This window comes from Miniopterus natalensis, chromosome 4 (genome assembly GCF_054644295.1).
Source record: "Miniopterus natalensis isolate mMinNat1 chromosome 4, mMinNat1.hap1, whole genome shotgun sequence".
Classification (NCBI taxonomy): Eukaryota; Metazoa; Chordata; class Mammalia; order Chiroptera; family Miniopteridae; genus Miniopterus; species Miniopterus natalensis.
Window position 1 is genome coordinate 33,675,405 of NC_142084.1, and position 13,725 is coordinate 33,689,129.

The window sequence follows — 13,725 nt, forward strand, 5'->3', positions numbered from 1 at the left end:
CACACAGAACACATTGTGAAGGCTCCTGAAAATCAAGTTAGAAAAAAAAAAAAGAAACACTTTAAATTATGCACTGATAGAAATAACTCAGTGGGTTATTTGTGAATAGGTGGGTTTCATGTATCCTCATATTGATTCTCCCAGAAGAAGACCTGAGACAAATAGAGTGCAAATGGATTATTTGGGAAGTGATTTGCGAACACTGGTGGGAGCATAGAGAAATGAAATGGGACAGAAAAAGGCAATCAAAGTTGTAAGCAAGGTGCCACTGTGAGCGAATGGAACTCAACCCTGCTGAAGAACTCTAGGAAACAATTTAAAACACAGGCACAATGCTTATCAAAATGAGGGACAGGATGAGAATTCTTTAGGAGCTTACATCTGTCATTAGTTGACAGCAGTTTCCACTGGGCATGAATTTCCAGCACTTCCAGCCTGCGCTTCTCCTAGCGTGATGGGCAGAGAGAACTGCTGGGGACATGAAAGGTACTGAGGGAAAAGCTGAGGGGCTGGCTGGCAGCTGGGATTTGGGGAGCCATCGTGGAAACTGCGAGTGCAAGGGGATATGGGAGGATACTAATGGCAACAGCTATTGAGGGTGAAGAAATGCGGGACATGTCTCTATTAGGTTGCATGGATTTGGCGTAGCTATGGAAAAGTATATTTGGAAAGTGACTGCAATGACAAAACAATATTACTAATAATTTAAAGTAGCTTGTTTGATAAAAGACCCTTTTTACCAGATAAAGGATTTTAAGTGGGAAGGCTAGTAAAATGGGTATAAAAATGGAAATCACCATCATTGTGTCTCCATTGATTCGTGCGAGACGGTGCTCTCTAAGGGTTATCTAAAGCGTGGTCTGCGCCCTGGCCGGTTTGGCTCAGTGGTTAAAGCACCGGCCCATGGACTGAAGGCTGTCGGGTTCGGTTCTGGTCAAGGGCATCTACCTCCATCGCAGGCTCTATCCCAGCCCGGGTTGAGGTGCCCAATCCATGTGTCTCTCTCACATCAATGTTTCTCTCCCTCTTTCCCCCTTTTCACTCTCTCTGAAAAGCAATGGAAAGAAAATATCCTTGAGTAAGGATTCAAAATAAATAAATAAATTAATTGATTAATTGTCGTCTGCAAATTGTCACCAAAATAAAAGGAGCTTGTGCTGTTATCATTTAAATCAACTAGTCCAATAGTATACTACTTAGGTCAACTGAGATTTTAATTTATATTCTGGCACAGGTTTCTTATCTCCTCTAGCTAGAAACAAAGCGTTCGTGGACCAGCTATTCTGAGACATAAAATCATTTTGGTTCACTGTGTAATTATATACTTTTAAAAACATGCCAAATTCTATTGCTCTGGTTACATGCCCAGCAAGCAGTCCTTGGTTTACAATACTGTTTTCCATGTAAACTCTTCAATAGAGAAAAATTGGATGGTCCAGTTAAGTTAAATATTGTGGTTGATTTATTGGTGATATGCTTGCTCTAGATTAATAAATCATCCCTCTAATTCGTACATCAATATCATTTGAGATTTATTAGTGGGTCAGACTCCCAGGAGACTTGTTTTTTGTGGGTGAGCTGATAAAACTCAACTTTTGGACATCTGAAGCTTAGTACCAGATCCTAAAATATGCTGCCAGCTTGTGAAACATCTTCTGGGAGGTCAGTGTGCCTCCAGGGTGATGATTCTTCTTCATTCCTCTGTGACAGGCATGGACCTTAAATGAGAGTGGCAGGATTCACCCCACTTTATTCTTCTAAAATCTGGCTTATTACAGGGATTCGGAGAAGTTTACTAATAGTGGTTATACATGGTCAAAGTACTACTGAAAAGTTGTTCAAGACTGTTGATTACCAATTAAGGAAATTGATACCTATAGAGCTGATATTAGTGGGCCAAGATAATTTAGTTGTAGAAAATATGAGATCCCAGGAGTCTTAAATCCATTCCAATTCTTTATCTCCTTTATCAAACTAAATCCTCCGGAAAATAAGTCAATAAGTAATAAATAAAGGAACTTTCCTAATATTCAGTTTTCAATTCTTGCATAATGAGCAGTAATATAGCTGAATGGACAAATGTGAAATTTATACCACTAAATCTCTAGAACACTTAGTTTTATTCTAAATAAAACCAAATGTATTTATCTCTTTAAAAACTAATTCACTATCTATATGTGACTCAGACTCTGGGATTGATGTTACCATAATTGATCCCATGACTAAAATATTAAGAAAAAAAGTGAAATATGCATAGGAATCTGGACTTACTCTTATTTTCTCTATGCTGAAATCGGCAGAAAGAGTTGATCAATTTAGGATGCCCATTTTAATGCAAGAATATACGGCAAACTTTCCTACAGAATTCTAAAAAGCATCTCTTTTATTAGGAATAAATTCTATTTATAACAATGTATCATTTAATAATAATATTTTACAAGTACTAAACTTTTTATTTCAATGGTCTTCTTTTAAGTATGGAAGAAATACGTCTACTGTGCAGTATAGCGTCCCTCATTTGTAGCTTTTCTAAATATAGTTAGAAATTCAGGTTTTGAGTTCATGGACTTGAACAGCCAGACGTCTTTCTGAGAGCATGGAAATACACGGTGTTGAGAGCACGGAAAGTTAATTTAGAGTTCTAGATAAATCACTAGGTCTCTGTTTCCTAATTTGCAAACTAAGGAGCTGAGGAAAATGGTGTTTTATAATCCTTCGCAGATCAAGTGATGTGGATGTGACTGTCAAGGGAGAGAAGGTGAAGTGAATAAATAACCTCGTGGAGTTCTGAGTCAGTTCTACGATGCAAAGCTAATGGGATACGTGCTAATGGATGAACACCAACTAATGCAGAAATGTCAGACTGGTGAAACTAAGTGTGTGTAACATCTGTCCTCAATAATGGGAATCAGCCAGTAGAACCATGCTCAACAAGGTATGTAGTGTACCAGCGTGTGGTTATGTATTTGAAGAACAATCCCAAATGAAGGCAGGGCCTAGGAGAGAACAGGGAAAAGAATGGTGTCCTCCCCGCAGGGAACCAGTGAACACCCCTGCGTGGAAAAAGGTACATGACATGCCTGCACCTAGCTTTCCTGTGCTGGGCTACTGAGCGCATGTTTGCCATGCTTCACTATTTGATGTCTGACTTGATTTATGTACCTATTGTCAACTGTTTTCTTTTTTTTACCAAATTAATATTTATTTTTTTTAGGAAAGAGAACATGTTTTACTTATCTTCATTATAACACCAAACACTGCAGTATTTCTCACATGGCTAGTGGTCAAAAAAAATCTATTTAAGTTAACAATTAGGAGCCTCCAAAAGCCATTTGGGACCATTAATATCACTAATTATGGGTAAAAAAAAAAAGTTAGAGAAAGAAAACACATAAAATGATGTGAGGCACAGACTGCAAGTTTTCTTGAATTGTAAGATCTTCTCATTGCACAGGGTTATGGACACAGTATATAAGTGACATCGCACCTTCTAGGAATATGACAGCTAATGTCCACTTGCTCCATATGACTGCACCTAGAGCAGCTTTAACAAGTGAGGTGACCTTGAGATTAGAGGCCATGAAATGTGAACACAAAAATAAAATAAATCAAAACAAAAAACACACCTGGGTCCCTGAATTTGGGAAGGGGGGGAATGGATTGAGAATTTTGGGAAAGGGGAGAATGGACTGTTTATGTCTGATCATGAATAATTTTTTTTCTTTTGCAAGCCACTAATACTCAAAGCTGTATCTATTCCTGACTGCAGCACCAAAGACATAAAGTATTTAAAGTCAAGGTAAACTTGCCTGAAGTATTAACCATGAAAGTAGTAGAGTGTCCACATTGCACACTTTCTAACTTCTGAGTAATCTGAAAGAATCGCTAGTATTTTGATGAAAAAAATATATAGTTTATATTGGTTCACTGTCCTTGAATTCTTATGCCACGCATTTAGATACAAATCTTGGTTATGGCTCTAAACTCCTGTGTGACATAGATCAAGCTTCTAAAATCTTACTATCTGAGTTTATTAATCTGTAAATAAAAATATAAATACATAACTCATGCTCCAAATAGAAGAATAGAGGATATATAGCCAAAAGGTCTACATAGTTACTTGATGTATATAGCAAGGGAATCAATATGCAGCGACTATTATTACTTACTTTTCTTTGTATGTATAAACATATTGTTATGTACACATGTGATATGAAATCACATTAAAAGTACATGGAGCCTGACTGGTTTGGCTCAGTGGTTGATCACTGACCCATGATCCAGGATTCATGGATAATTTCCCAGTCAGGGCACATGCCCAGGTTGTGGGCTTGATCCCCAGTGGGGGGCATGCAGGAGGCAGTGGATCAATGATTTTCATCATTGATGTTTCTATCTCTCTCTCTCTCCCTGCCTCTCTCTGAAATCAATAAAGATTATTTAAAAAACAAACAAACAAAAACAAAACAAAAAAACAAAGTAGATGAGATTTTTGAAGACTGAGTAGCAACCACTTAATAAGTCTTTTTTCAGGGGAGGTAATTTCCTAGAACAGAACCACAATTACATTATGCCCATTCTGAAAAGATGCTAAAATGCATCAGGAGGTTTTTTTTGCTTTTTTTGTGTTTTTTTTTTTTTTACATGTACAGGGTATACCAATGAACAAATTGGAAAAGGTTTTGAAGGAGAGAAATTAGATTGGGGAGAGTGAATAGAAGAGGGAAATAAGTATAACAAACCAATTAGTATACGGTGTAATTTTCAGAGTATCTAAGGATTTCAAAGGTTTTAATATGGCATAATTACCCAGGTTTTTAAAAATAATATTCCCTCATAGGTTGAAACTTGATTGATCTGACTTGAGAGGGAAGCTGTTAAAAATATGTTAAAGTCCCTGATGGATAGACTAAGGGCCTTGAAGAGTCCTGGTAGCCCCTTTCAGGGAAAGGAGTTAGCCTTTCCCTAAGTTAACTGTGATACTTTGGTAATCAGTGTTTGCCTTCTAGTCCAATAGTTCAATAAGGTCATGAAGAAACGCTACAAATCATTTTGTCTATAATGACGCCAGATATTTAAATTACCTAATTTTACAAGTTGTCCTCACATAAGATTTTTTTCTAATTACAGTCCTCCTTGTTTGTTATATATTCATCACAAGAATATATATACGCCCACTGAAATTTGAAGTGGTACTCTCTTTGAGATTTGTTTCCTGAATTAAGATCATCCTTCAGTAATCATTTTGCTCTCTGTGGAAGCTCTACATGTTATGTACTATCACAAAAAATGAGTGCCACTTAAGGTTTCTAGTTTTTTGTTTATTTGTTTTTGCCCCCCCTCCAAGAGAATAGGGGAAGAACATGCATATTTTACACTCATAGGTAGCTGCTTCTTTTTTCTCTATTTTTCATGGATCTGAGGATAATTTCTAATTGTCTGAAACTCTCAAAGGCAATCTGTGTGACTGTAAGGGGCACTGTGTTGAAAGCTGGATCGATGATAGGGTCCTATCCAGTGCTCCTTTTCCTACTCTGATTGCATAGGGCTTTGCTATAGCTACACATACAGTGTACAGTGTACGAGAACTGAGTGACTTTGAAAAAACATTGACAAAATAAGCTATCACTGGGAAGTAAGTTCAGGGTCCAAATGGCTTGTTAATTTTATCATTCTTACTTTGCTTTGGTTTCTGGTCCTTGAATACACTATGGTCACTTGGCTTATTTCGCTTAGCATAATACTCTCCAGATCCCTCCATGCTGTCTCAAAGGGTAAGAGATCCTTCTTTTTTTACCACTGCATAGTACTCCATGGTGTGAATGTCCCACAGCTTTTTTATCCACTCAGCTACTGATGGGCACTTGGGCTGCTTCCAGATCTTAGCTATTGTAAATTGTGATGCTATGAACATAGGGGTGCATATATTCTCTCTGATTGGTGTTTTGGGTTTCTTAGGATATATTTCTATGAGTGGGATCACTGGGCAAAATGGCAATTCCATTTTTAATTTTTTGAGGGAACTCCATACTGTTTTCCATAGTGGCTGCCCCAGTCTGCATTCCCACCAGCAGTGTACTGCATTCCCACATTCTCACCAGCACTTGTCATTTGTTGTTTTGTTGATGGCAGCCATTCTGACAGGTGTGAGGTGATACCTCATTGACATTTTAATTCGCATCTCTTTAATGATTAGTGACTGTGAGCATTTTTTCATATGTCTCTTGGCCACCTCTATGTCCACTTATCTCACTCATATGTGGAATCTAAAGAACAAAATAAACTGATGAACAAAATAGATCCAGAGACATAGAAGCATGGAACGGATTGAGGGATCTCAGAGGGAAGGCAGGGGTGGGTGGGGAGAGATTAACCAAATAATTTACATGCATATATGCATAACCCATGGACACAGACAGTGTGGTTAAGGCCTGGGTCAGGGTGGGGTGGGCAGGTGGGGATAGAAGGGGTTAATGAAAGAAAGGGGAAATCTGTAATACTTTCAACAATAAAGATAAATTTAAAAAAATACACTATGGTCACTAACTTTTTATGCTTCCCTCAGTTTGCATGTTGCTACTCACTTCATTTTTCCTGAAACGTTGCTTGCAGTACAAAACCCTCATGAGATTAAAACCCCCAGTGTGCTCCCCCGCCCCACCCATCCTTGGTTTGAGCTACTTGCTCAGCCTGTCAAACCTGCCCTGCCTCAAAAACTCCATAGTTACTCTGCCCAAAGAACAAGAAATTACATTTTCTTTCTTCTGCTCTTTGCTGCCCTCACCTGACTGACACAGTCCTGTTAAAAACTTTTGAAAAGAGAATGGTTGGGTCCAAGGGGACAATGGTCTGAGAACCTTAAAGTGCATTTCCTTTAAGGGAGTGAGCAAGAGAGAAATATACACGGCCTAAAAAATGAAGAAGTCGTCTACAGTCATAGATTACTACTAATCTTTTCTAAGGGAATTACCACCCTACTTCATGCTGACCCCATGACACCTCCACTGTTGCAATTTAAAAAATTGTGGAAGTGAGATTTAGCACTTTCAAGTATACTTGATGCATATGTTTCTGTGTCCTAGTTCATGGTGTTTTAGGAGAACAATTAATCATTTTAAATAGCCCATACTGTAAAAATAATAACAATAATAATAATTTAATTACCCAAAGAAAATTTCTATTTACATTCTATTCATTGTTTTCTCTAAACTTTAGTCATAAACATACATGTAAAACATTATAGGTATACATATAAACTGTATTTTTACATATTTTTGAAAATGAAGCGGTGCTGAAGTTTTATTTCCATGCATTTTTGTCTAAGTTTATGCCATTTATATTTTGCTTAGATTTAGATACAAGCCATCAATTATTTAAACTTACAAAGAAGTACATTCCATAGTGTGAATATCAAGAATTCCATAATCTTGTTTCATTTGTACTGAATGTTAAGGACATACCGGTTGGGTAACTACTAAAGTGGGAATATCAAATGCCTTTCTCAATCACAAAGCTTGCTATCTCACAGGCGTGGCTCCGTGGTTGAGCTCTTATCATCCAGGAGATTGCAGTTGGATTCCAGGGCAGGGCACAGGCCTGGGTTGCGGGCTCTACCTCCAGTAGGGGGTGGGCATGAGGCAGCTGATAAATGCCTCTCTCATCATTGATGTTTCTATCTCTCTCTCCCTCTCGTTCTCTCTGAAAGCAATAGACATATATTTTTTTAAAAGTCTTAAAAAAAAAAAGCTTGCTATTTCTCTGAAAGAGAGCAATGACACATGAGTAGAACTCTCTAGAAAATGCTAATCAGCTTTTTGAGAAAGTTACTGATGCTTCCATAACTAACATTCATGTTCAAGGACAGATTAAGATAATTCTAACATGGCTCAAATTTTATATATATACATTGGTGTATAGCAGATTATTTAATAATTTGAAAATGACTGATGTTTTGAAATTTTTTTTGGTACTAAAAAAACTCTTATAAGTCATCACTATACTTTCACGAAGACATTCATTATATGTGAACTGGAACATGAAAAATATTTTTAAACTAGTCTAAGAAGAAATAAAGAATACCAAATTTTTCAGTGTTTGCCACTCTTATAGGGAGACTCTGGATCATAATTTATTCCTTTTATTTCAACAGATCAAGCTTTTTACCCCTTGTCTCAACAAAATGTATTTAGAGTTCACAGTATTGTTAGATGCCTCCACTCAGGTGGTTGTGTTACCCAAGTGTAAAATTCTCAGTCTGTGCAAAATTATAAAACACATTATGACATAGCTTACTGCCCAGGATTAGTCCGAAGGCACCGATATGTTGTTAGCAGGGAACGATGCATGCCAACACCTACAAAAGCCCAATTGTCAAGGCAAAAGCCTGCATCCGTTCACTTGAAGCAATGATTCCTACTTCTCCAATTAGTCACAGAAACTTGACCAAGTTCCATTTTGCACACTGACATTTATGCTTAGACCCATCTCTCTTCTCAAGTCAACAGTTCCGGGCATGGTACAAGTACCATAGATTTAACTCAAATTACACTAAATGTGTGCTTTATCTGACATACATGATTTAAGTAGATAAGGGAGGAAGCAAAAAAAATGTCATTATCTTTAGGCAGCATTCCCAAGGCTTCGATTGATTTACAATTGGTTCTCATTTATAGATAGAACACATCTTAAAATGAAAAAATAGAGCATACAAGCATGACAGTTAATGGCTAGTTCATCCTATAATTCCTCTACCTACATCTGCATGGCCATGAGCCCCTCTAGGACTCAATAACCATCTTTGACATAAAAATATGTACCGCTTACACACTTTCTTACTAAGGCATTTGTGTCCATACCTTTGGCCACCTACATTTCACTGCATTTGAGGAGAGGAATGCTTATAATTGCCTGTTTAAAGAGAAGCAATGTGAGGAAAACTCTCTTGTACTGAAAATGTTTTGAAAAGCTTTCCAACAAACTTTCAATTAATCTGATCACCAAGGAACTCTGATAATATACACCTTCTTTTAAAGACTAGGGAACTGCCTGCGCTAGCATGGCTCAGAGATTGAGCATCAACCTAGGATCCAGGAGATCCTGGTTCGATTCCCTGTCTGGGCACATGCCCAGGTTGCGGGCTCAATCCCAATCCCCGGTTGGGGTTGTGCAGAAGGTAGCCAGTCAGTGACTCTCATCACTGATGTTCCTATCTCTCTCCCTCTCCCTTCCTCTCTCTGAAATCAATAAAAATATATTTTTTCAAAATATAAAGATTAGGGAACTGTTATCCAGAGATGAAGTGATTTAGTAATGTTATTCAACTTTTTAGTAGTCCAGCCACCTGAGAAACCCAACATCCCTGACATCAGCCCTACTCTCTTTTTAGTAAACATGCATCTTACAAGTCAGAGAATCTCTACTTCATATATGTAAGCAATCTTTAAATATCTATTACTATAATCATTTTAAATTTAAGTTGTTTCATCTAAGTTAAAGCATATACATCTTACTGAAGGTATTTTTAACAGATTTATTAATTGTGTATTTGTGATTCACAACTTTATGAACTAGGAATTTTAAACTTTACTGTCAAATGTAAGCATACTATGTATAATAAAAAATAACATTAAAAATGAATGCAGGATGTGTTTCTAATATATTGAGGAACTGTTTTTTTAAAGTGAAAATAAAATAAATAGTATTGAATGCTCCAGGAAACTCCAACAGATGTTTTCCAGTCAGTTTAAAAGAAATATCATAGTACTCCATCCCCCCCTAAAAAAAACCCTCATTCTTTTGGCATTTGAAGTGATGTTTTAAAGGAAGATTTATCCAGCTCTCTAGGTACCTGTAAATTAGCATGAAATTAAAAAACAAAGAAGAGTAATGTCTAGGGCTGATCATAACTTTCACCAATTGATTCTCTTTCCAATCAAGGAAAAATATGCTTGGAAAAAGTCAAATCACTTTTAGTGTTTAAAAACCTTGTTAAGTTTTCTTTTTAAATGTTGATCAAATTGTTTGCTTTAGAAGAGATACAGGCCCTCTGAGAAAACGACTTCTCAAACAGGCTCAGAATTTTGTATCTCAAACCTTTTCTTCTGAATTAGAGAAAATTCTCACTGACAATGAAACAATTACATTCAAATTTCAGTTCTCAGTGGACCCAGCTAAGGGAGATCAAAGGGAAAGGGAGAAGCTTGGGGTTAAGTTACTAAAGTTGCCGGGGAAAACTTTTTCAGACTGGTAGAAATAAAACAAAACAGTAGGCACATGGGATCTCACACACTCGATTCCTCTGTAACCTTTCTCACCTGTCTTTGGATTTGTTCTTCTGCAATAATTGCAAATTGTTAGGGAAAAAATGCAGCACAGCAAAACAAAAATTCCAAAGATATAGCAGGGAAATTTATTTCATGAGGGGGGCTTAAAAGAAACACAGACTCATGGGAAAAAAGCTGTTGTAGCTAGAAAATCCCGTCTTGCCTATTGATACCTGCAAAAGCACCCCCAGAATGTAATGGCTTATGACAGTAGGAATGTGTTCTTCTCAGCGAATCTTTGCTCTGCCAGCAACGCTGAGCACGCAGATACGGCTGCAGGAGGCTGGAGCACCGCTGGGCGGGGGCTGGCCTACCTGGGGGGCCCAGAGAGCTTCTCCCTCCTCTCCTTGGTACAGTGGCACCTCGGTTTTCCAATGTTTCAGAACTTGACTGGTCTTCCAGAACACAGCGCATTCGGAAGCCCAGGTACCACTGTATTTTCCATTTGCACAGGGCCCCAGACGTTGTGCAGCTCAGCCTTAGAGGCGGGGGGAAAGCAAGGAGGCTAATCTAGGCATGAGGCCATGGTGAGTCTAAAGAGTGTGGGAGCAGGAAAGATGGCGCAAAGTAATTTGGATTTTGAATATATGTTGACTATAGAATTAAGAGGAACTTTTGATGAAGTGTTTGAGAAGTATTTTGATGAAGTGATATGAGAGAAAGGAGAGGGGCTTCAGTGTCAAGGTGTAACACTATCCAGATTTACTTCTGGCTTCAAGATAAATGCTCGATATGCTGGAACTCAAAGAAGCAATGTATTCAGTGTGATAGCCAAAGAACATTCCAACTGTTGATAACTAATATTCGTAGATCGGTGTTGTAACTACTAGTAAGTTACTTAGTCCCCCTACATCTCTGTTACCTCATCTATGAATTTGGGATATGGTGTTTTGTTGTGAGATTTAAAGCAATTATTTACTTGGTATAGTACTCCAAACATAAATAGTATTATTATTTTCTTGACCCTGTAATGTTGTAATAATATTTGTTTACCTTATCACACATGTGTGAGCAACAGTAAGGTTTCAACTTTTCTACTTACAATTATCATCATTTTTGTGTGCTATACCTCAATAATAGAAAATGTCTCTTTTTCCCCAAATTACTTCTATATTAACATTGGTCTTTACCAACCCATTTAGCCTTGTATTACTCTAGTGAAAAGAAAAATCAACGAGTGTTCAATAAATATTATTTATTCAGTACTGGCCTAGATGCTGTGGAGATATGAAACAAGCCTCTGAGGTTCCCAGTAAAATGAGTGCTAATTTCTTGCTTTCCAAATTCAGTTCCATGAGGAGAATGAGCTGTTACGTCAAATGCACATATTTTCCTTCTTGGAGTCTTAGTATCTTTTATTAGATACGATGTTCTACCATCACTGGATTTTGAATCTCCTATCTCTGAAATGCCCTCCTTGATGACCTATGTAATTGCACTGAAAGTCTTCCTCTCTTAAAGCTTCAGACATAGAAGATAGGGATTTGGAAAACAGCCTTGTAATTCCTATCTTTCCCCAAAAGAAGAAAAACAGTTGATTCACCGTATGTTTATATTGTTAAATGTCATCCCACAGTATATAAGAAACTTCACACTCCATTTTTAATCCAGCGGCAGACCTATCGAGTAGTTAACAATTAGTTCTTCTGTAATTATTATTACCTCTGAGATTATTCCAAATAGGATCAAATGGTACCATCACTTTTGAAACATTAATTTCTTTTTCTCTGTTTAACAATTTTAATTCTAATTAGACCTTTCTCTCTGAAAGTCTGGCAGAGGACTGCTAGGGTTGAGAACAAAGGGGGACGCTAGTGGTTTTGGAGGGATGCTTCCAGGAACAGGATCGAATCCATTATGGAATCTCACCAAGCGTGCCTTAAGGTTCCCTTCAGCTTGACTGAGCTCTAGATGGGTTTCTTCCTGCCTATAGGTCACTGATCTTCCTTTTCTTAGAGCATTTACTTAAGAAAACTTGCAGTTTTAAATACTTTTAGTGCTGCTTTGGGATGAAAATCTTTTCCCAGCCTCTGGCCAGTTGTACTACCCAGAGTGTCTTTCTCTAGGATCGGGGAACCATCCCTTTGAAATGCAATCATTAAGAAAAATCCTGCCTCTATTTCCTGGTCTTTATAGAAGGCTGGACGCCTAACTTGGATGAGTACCAATTAACAGACCCGGATGGGCACATTTCATTGATCAACCACCCCCACTAACACCCTCTAGTGCTTTTCCAGTAGCTCACCCCAGGCTCCACAGCTCTGCCTTATGTCATAGCGGAGCTTTGTTGTCTGGACCCTCACTTCATTGTTCTGAATAAAGTCTTCCTTACCGGTTTGACCTGCCTAGTGAAATTTTTTGTTGACGCATCTAAGGACCTTCTAATTGAGTTTAGAAATAGAATGAAAAAGGCACAGTATCAGGAACCCAGTGGGGCATCTCTAGGGTAATGGGCAGACCAGCCTAAATAAAAACCTGTGGTAGAAATCACATCAGCACTTGGACTGATAAGGAAAAACCATAGCATTAGGAATAAGCTTAGCTCTTTTAGAAGTTAAAAAATAATAGAATAAAGGTACAAAGAAATTATATTTGTAACTCTTTAATTCCTATTCAAATGTTTGTCAAATTAAACTTCTGGAAAGGATTTAATGTGATTGGAAAGTAAAGTGAAAAATGATGATCCTTTATTAGCCAGTTTCTCAAAAAGTAAAGTTTTAGTTATATTATCTATAAAGAATTTTAAGTCATTTTCCTAAGATTTAGAAATGTCACAAACACAGCAGAGTACAAAAGCTCATTAGGACAGGGCCATGTCAGTGTTAATCATCACTCTCTCCACATGGTTCCAGTACCTGTGTATAGAAAATACTGAAAAAAATATTTCTGAAATGAATTAATGAAGATCAATTCAAAGGAGGAGTTATAGTAGGAGTCAGAGTGGCTAGACAAGAGAGCATACAATTACTTTAGGAAGTTAATATGAGGATAACCTGGATACTGCAAAGAAAGAACCATGTCTTTAATGCCCTTATAACAGATTTTGAAATTATTACTAAAACACACATGTTAAAATGTACAAAAATATAAATAAGCAGTTCGATAAATGTTTAAGAGCAAATAACTGTTAGCCACCTCTGAGGTACACTTATATACATGTATTTTTTCAATGTTTCCCATAATATTTAATTTATTCTAGCTCACTTTCAGGAAAATGAGTGATTCTTTAAGCACTTGTTAAACTGTAAGTTTCTATCAGATGATGCTATTTGGTGCGCCAAAAGATAAAATGGAACAATGGATTGACATTATAAGATCTAAATCAGATAAATGAATACATTTGTGTCAATTATTCTCACACGTTTTTTACTGAAACAACTTTCTGAGGTGGATTCTTTTTAAG